We start from the raw sequence: 7,810 nt of genomic DNA on the forward strand, positions 1-7,810 counted from the left end.
TGTGGGAAGCCCCTAGCACCACCTATGGGGCTATATCCATCGACCCAATCTCAGGTTTATCTGAGCTGTTACAGCTAGTGGTGCGCCGGACTCGTCTAACCGTGTCTGCGATATTGATGACCGATCATTTCTTCTGGTTGGAGAGTCCATTCAGTGATTGGCTACTAGAGCCGCCACGTATTCCTCCATACGTGAGGAACACTCTTTGTTTCTGCTAACTATGATGATGCCATAGGGACCGGGCATCTTAAGCTTAAGATAAGCGTAATGTGGTACTGCATTAAACCGAGCGAAGGCCGTTCTTTCGAGTAGTGTGTGATGGCCACTTCGGAATGAGCGATGTCGAAAGTTAATTCTTCGCTTCGGAAGTTGTCGGGAGAACCGAATACAACCTCTAGTACTAGAGAGCCCATGCAGCGGGCCTTTGGGCCTGGTATTACTCCTTTAAAGTTAGTATTGCTTTGGCTGATTCCTGTCGGGTCTATCCCCATCTTGCAGACGGTATCCTGATATATCAGATTAAGACTACTGCCGATGTTCATAAGGACTCAGGTGAGATGGTATCCGTCAATTATTGGGCCTAGCACCAAGGCAACTGATCCTCGTTGGATACTAGTCGGGTGATCCCTGCGATCAAAAGTATCGGGCAGGCCAACCAAGGGTTGAACTTGGGGGTGACAGGCTCCATGACGTATACATCTCGGGGTGCGCGCTGGCGCCTCCTCTTTGGTATGTGAGTTGCGTAAATCATGTTCACTGTTTTGACCACTTGTGGGAATTTTTTCTGTCCCCCAGTGTTTTGACCACCGGCTAGCGAGGCTCATCCTCGTTTTCGCTTGGTGTCTCCCTCCCCTTGTGTTCGGCATTTAGCTTCTCGGCCTGCTTGAAGACCCAGCATTCTCTGTGGGTGTGATTTGCAGGTTTGTCAGAGGTGCCATGAATCTGACATAATCTGTCTAGAATCTTGTTTAGGCTGGATGGTCCATCTCTGCTGCCTTTAAATGGCTTTTTCCGTTGACCGGGTCAAGGGCCCCTGAATCCGGCATTTACCGCCCGGTTGTCTGGGCTATCTTTGTTGTTTCGACGCTTGCTTTTATTGCGTCACGGTTTCCCATTTCCACCCCTGACTTTGGATGTGCCTTGGTTGCTTGTGTCGCTACGGGCCAGCCAACTGTCTTTGCCCGCACAAAAGCGGTACATAAGGCTTGTTACGGCTGTCATTGTCCTCAGTTTTTCCTGGCCAAGGTGTCTGGCGAGCCATTCGTCCCGGACACTGTGCTTTAAATCCGCCAAGGCTTCGGCATCCGGGTAGTCGATGATTTGATTCTTCTTCATGAGAAATCTCTTCCAAAGGTTTCGGGCTGACTCTCTGGGCTGTTGAATTATGTGACTTAAATCATCTGTGTCCGGAGGTCGGACATAGGTCCCTTGAAAATTGGCCCTAAAAGCATCCTCAAGCTCTTCCCAGCTTCCAATTGAGTTTTTGGGGAGGCTTTTCAGCTAGTGCTGAGCTGGTCCTTTCAACTTGAGGGGCAGATATTTGATGGCGTGGAGATCATCTCCGCAAGCCATGTGGATGTGAAGGATAAGGTCCTCAATCCAGACCCCAGGGTCTATCGTTCCGTCGTATGCCTCTATGTTCACGGGTTTGAATCCCTCTGGAAATTCATGGTCCAACACCTCATCGAGAAAGCATCGGGGGTGCACGGCACCCCTATATTTGGATGTGTCATGGCATTGTTCGGACGGTTGTAGCATTTGGTTTTGATTCCGAGCTATTATTCGGTCAGTATAGTCGTTTGGGTGGCCATGATTCTATGCCGGAGCACGCTTCCTAGATCCGTAGATGGACCTGGCCATACCGGCTTTTTTGTGCAGGTCTTTACGTAAATCGTGTGCTGACTTGTGTGCGACGTCGTTAGCCGCCCCGTCGTGGCCACGGGGTGGTCGATCCGGCTGATTAGCCGCTTTTATTTTTTGGCTGAATGGGCTCTAAAGCCTCGTCGTCGAATTTAGGCAGCAGCTTGCACTTTCGATAGCTCTTTGTGTGGTGACTGCCGCCGTACCTTTCTTAAGTGTCAAGCACTTTGTTCCATCTGCTATTGAGCGTATTTTGCGCAGCCTTAAGCCTTTGCTTCTGCTTCTTCAGGCTCCTCGCGGTGGCGATAAGCCTTCTATGGAGGTTCTCTTGTTCCAAGTGCCTTTCCAGGATGATGTGTGCATCGTCGTCCGGACTGTTCTCCTCTCCGGAGACAGGTTGATGATCTTTACCCTCGGCATCGCCGTGATCGGACAGCGGCTCTGTACTATATTTGCCGTCCGATGGCTCATCCTGCTCCAACGCTGGGCCCATCTGGTTGTCGTTTCCTTTGGAGTCGACCGAGGTATTATTCTTTCTTGAGCTGTTATCATTGTTTTTGCTGAGGCGGGATTTGGAGCGGCGCCTACGTTGTCGCTTTGGTTGCTTCTCGAGGGGACTATCCTTTGCTGCATCCTCCCGTTCCTCGTTGTTGTTTTCTTTGGGTGTATCCACCATGTATATATCGTGTGATGAAGTGGTTGTCCAGCGCCCTGTGGGCAGTGGTTCCTGTTTCTCTCCTGCATCATCATCCATACCGTCGATGTCTTCGAAGTCGAAATCAAGCATGTCGGTTAAGTCGTCGACAGTGGCTATTAAGTGGGTGGTGTGTGGGGAACGAATTCCTTTGTCGTCCACTTCCCACTCGAGCCGGACATAGTTCGGCCGAGGGTCTCCTGACAAGGAGAGAGACCTCAATGAATCTAGCACATCGCCCAAGGGCGAGTGCTGAAAAATATCCGCGGAGGTACACTCCATGATTGGTGCCCAATCAGATTGGATAGGCACGGACACATGCGGTTCGGAGCCTATGGCCGGGGACGAATCCGAGGGTCCGGTAACACGGGTCTCATAGGAGGTGAAGTCAGTATTCGGCTCTATCGCCGCTGAGTGTGCGGCCTCCGTGGCAGGGTCCATCCACCCGTCCTCGGATGGCACGATCTGCTCTGGATTAAGGGCCGAAGTAACCGTAGGTGCGATCTCCCGAACATCGTCCGATGATAGAGCTAAGTCATGCTCGTCGTGACTGTGCGGCACCCCTGACATGAGCTCGAATCCGTCAAAGATCAAGTCTCCGCGGATATCGACAATGTAGTTCAAGCTTCCGAATCTGACCTGATGGCCAGGGGCGTAGCTATCGATCTGCTCTAGATGGCCAAGCGAGTTGGCCCACAGTACGAAGCCGCCGAATACGAAGATCTGTCTGGGTAGAAAAACCTCACCGTGGATCACATCGTTGCCGATGATCGAAGGAGCCATCAAGCCTTTATATGACGGCACAGTGGAACTCTCAATGAAAGCACCAATGTCGTTGTCAAAACCAACGGATCTCAGGTAGGGGGTCCCAAACTGTGCGTCTAAGGTTGATGGTAACAGAAGGCGGGGGACACAATGTTTACCCAGGTTCGGGCGCTCTCGATGGACACGTGTTTAAGAACAACACACAATACCCTAGAAAAAATTCCTTCAAAAAGGTTGTCCAATATCCCGTTCATGAAGAAACATGAACTCGGGTCGGATTCGTATTCGCGTAGAAAACAGATTCAAAAATTGGTCCACTCATAGGAAGGTTCCCGGAGTTTGAACGGTCGGATCGAGCTGAAATTTTGAGGCATGGTGGATATAACAATTCCACAGCAGATGAATGGTTGGATATTCCAAAGGACTTTCGAGCTAGACGCTGGACTCCTCACCCCAAACTCATCCTGATTCCCGTCCAGATTCGATAGGGCTCTGGTATATTGTAGATCGCCGGAGATTCCTCCATCAAAACATGATAAATTTTACAGGGTTGTTATAGACTCAATTCCGCACAATTCCACCAAAGGAATCATCATATCGATGATCGAGGAGGCGGTGGCTGCGGATATAGGTCTGGTGTCCGAAAAAACACCATGGTCGCCCGAGGCAATGTTGATGTTGAGCCCCCAAGCTCCATGGATGATTCCTCCATGATCATAATAGAGATCGGAGTTGATGTTGATGAATGCCCTCATCAGAACATGATGATTGGAGGCAGAGGACGGTCCTCAGTCGAGCCAAGGTAACCAGTCGAGTCGGAGACAAAGATGCTGATGTCGCAGTTGATCTGCAGGCGAGCCATTGATCCTTTGCCGATCACATAGCGGAACTCTCAATGAAAGCACCATTGTTGGTGTCAAAATCGGCAGATCTCGGGGTAGAGGGCCCGAACCTGGGTAAAACACAATGTTCATCGTCCCTGTTACCATTGATCCTAAATCCATAGCTCGGGACCCACTACCCCGAGATCTGCTAGTTTTGACACCGACAACGGGTGGCCATTGAAGTTAAAGGGCTCACTTCCCAGTGAGCCTATGCAGCGTATAGCTCGCACACTTCCCGGTGAGCCTGCACATCCGAGGACAGCATGCACGCCTCTCGGTTAGCGTATGCACCGGACTGCGCTCGCACACCTCCCATTCAGTCAAGGTCAAGCAGCTGTCCGTACGGTACCTCCTACAGCCATTAAAACCAAGACACGTGGTGTCACGTGAATGGTTAACAGAACGCACACGGTTTGAATTATACAAACATTTGGGATTTTAAAGTAGCAGCTATTTTTTCAAAATGCCTTTGTTGGCTGTCATTATTCGAGTGCGCCTTCTCTCAAAATGGACACAAAAAATACCACAGCACGTCGGGTGCCATTCCATGATTGCATGCCAAGTTTCATGAATTTCAGACGAGTTTTGGATTTACTAGAATTTAAAAATAAAGTATCTCAATGTTTTGCCGGCAATCAATGGTGCTCTGGTGTTTGAAATTCATTCCCTTTTGTTGCATGGGACCTAAGCATGTGCATGTAGTTCAAATTTGAATTATGCACATGAATGCATTAAAATCGCAGTTAATGCATAAAAATGTCCAAACGAACCCCGAAAAATCACAAAAATTAACACAACACTCCTGTTGTTCTATGTTGACACGAGAAAATTTTGAAAGCAATAAGAAGCAATGGATATCGTTTCGTCCCCAAAGGTGGGATGTTCCCTACCGAAACTATCATGCTTCTTGTGAGAAGCATATACCCAAACCTGCCTCAAATGGAACAAAAAATTTACCATGGCATGCTGATGCCGCTCCATGATAGAATGCCACGTTTCATGAATTTTAGACGATTTTTGGATTTACTAGAATTTAAAAAGCAGGTATCTCAACGTTTTGCCGACAATCAATGGTGCCCTGGTGTTTGAAATTCATTCCCATTTCTTGCATGGGACCTAAGAATGCACCCAAGGACACATATTTGACTTTTCAACCAATTTGTATGCACTGGAGCATGTGCATGTAGTTCAAATTTGAATTATCCGCATAAATACATTTGGAACTCAGTTAATGCATAAAAATGTCTAACCTCCTGTTGTTCTATGTTGACCCTAGAAAAATTTTGAAAGCAATAAGAGGTAATTGATATCGTTTCGTCCCCAAAGGTGGGACGTTCCCTACCGAAACCATCATGCTTGTTGCGAGAAGTTCTGGTTTGTGAGAAACATATACCCAAACCTGCACCAAATGGGACAAAATTTTACCACGACATGTTGATGCCGCTCCATGATAGCATGCCAAGTTTCATAAATTTCAGACGAGTTTTGGATTTACTAGAATTTAAAAACCAGGTACCTCAATGTTTTGCCGGCAATCAATGGTGCCCTCGTATTTGAAATTCATTCCCATTTGTTGCATGGGACCTAAGCATGCACCCAAGGACACATATTTAATTTTTCAACCAATTTATATGCAGTGAAGCATGCCCGTGTAATTCAAATTTGAGTTATGCACATAAATGCATTGAAAACTCAGTTAATGCATAAAAATGTCCAAACGAACACCGAAAATCACCAAAATTGACACAACACTCCTGTTGTTCTATGTTGACACGAGAAAATTTTGAAAGCAATAAGAGGCAATGGATATCGTTTCGTCCCCAAAGGTGGGACGTTCCCTACCGAAACCATCATGCTTCTTGTGAGAATATCTGGTTTGTGAGAAGCGTATACCCAACCCTGACCCCAATGGGACAAAAATTTACCAGGGCAGGTTGATGCCGCTCCATGATAGCATGCTAAGTTTCATGAATTTCAAACGAGTTTTGGATTTACTAGAATTTAAAAACCAGGTATCTCAACGTTTTGCCGGCAATCAACGGTACCCTGGTGTTTGAAATTCATTCCCATTTCTTGCATGGGAACTAAGCATGCACCCAAGGACACCGATTTGATTTTTCAACCAATTTATATGCACTGGAGCATGTGCATGTAGTTCAAATTTGAATTATGCATACAAATGCATTGAAAACTCAGTTAATGCCCATATAGTTGCATGTTCACTCCAGATAAAAGGTCAAGCAATTCAAACACTGTCCATTAACGATGTGACCCCATTATGTAATGAGAATCAAGATGAAAAAATCAAGTAGATCGCACACAGTTTATTGTCACCAACCATGTCAGATGCAGCACAAAATATCCTGGAGTATCGTCTGTGTATCGGCTAGAGTCCACAGCCGGCATCTCAAGCACACTAGGTCGCTCCCAAATATCATTTCACTATTCAATCATCGCCGGTGAAAGACGGGCACGTGGACTCGCATCGTGAGGGAAACTTCGGTGGCCCACTCCAGCGAGAGCGCGGCTGCAGCCGCCACACGCGTGCTAACAAGGTGCATGAGCACGGCCACAATCTGCGACCGGGCGGCCATGGAAGCCCAAATGGCCGCTCTTGCTTCTTAGGTCGCGGCAGCAAGATCTGCCTCGGGGATAGCAACTGGCGATAGCGGCACATCAGCTGTCCGTTCTTCAGCGGTGGCCTTAGCCCTGATGGCGGCCGCCCATGACCATGTCAAGGCCGCCAACACCTAGCTCCTGGCGATCACCTCACAAATCGAACGAAGCATCTCCGACAATGGTCGGCAACCCACAGCAGAAGAGCTAGCAATCACCGAGTGCGTTCGAGCACCCGTCCGTCCCTCAGCCGCATACCTTGTGACGACGGAGCATGTCCAAGCCCAGATCACGGCCGCCCACGCCCAGCTCGTGGCAGCCTTTTCCAAAGAGATGGCGGACGCTGATGGCGAGATGCTTGCCGAGTATGGTGCGCTGGATGCCACGGAGCCCCTTCCCCAAGAGACCATCGGGCGCGAGCTGGACATGGAGGCGGCGGCGGAGATCGACGAGCACTAGTCATAGTACTAGTACTCTTTGTTTTGTTTAATTTAGAGCACTAGTCTTTAATTTGTTAGAGTAATGTTTAGGTCAGCTAACTCTATTTAATTGTTGAACTTGCTCAATTAAGAAGTGTGGGTGTGTTGTAGTCTCCTTTCTGTACCCAAGTTATGCAATGACGTGGACGACCACTGTAACCAGGGAAATTCGAACCAAAAATTTTGACGTTCAAACTCATCACACACGGGTTAAGCTATCTGAATCATTTGTGATGTTCACATATCGTACACCATTCTGAATAAGGGACCGTGTTTGATGACACTTTGCGCGCCATTTTTTTCACTTAAGCGATTCCAAATTTTCAGCTTCCGTGGAAATATCTACCTCCCCGCCCCCTCCCCCTTAACAAAAGCCATATTTCCCATGTTTCCCTCTTCCTTTCCAAGTTGAAACCTTCACTCCTTGATTGCAACACCGCCTCCTCACCGGCAACCCTCCTTCACGCTGCTCGGCCTCATCTATCCAGGCAGGTAATCCACACCTGACCCTC

Source organism: Triticum urartu, chromosome 2A (assembly GCF_056163025.1).
Source record: "Triticum urartu cultivar PI428250 chromosome 2A, HENAU_Tu73, whole genome shotgun sequence".
Taxonomy (NCBI): Eukaryota; Viridiplantae; Streptophyta; class Magnoliopsida; order Poales; family Poaceae; genus Triticum; species Triticum urartu.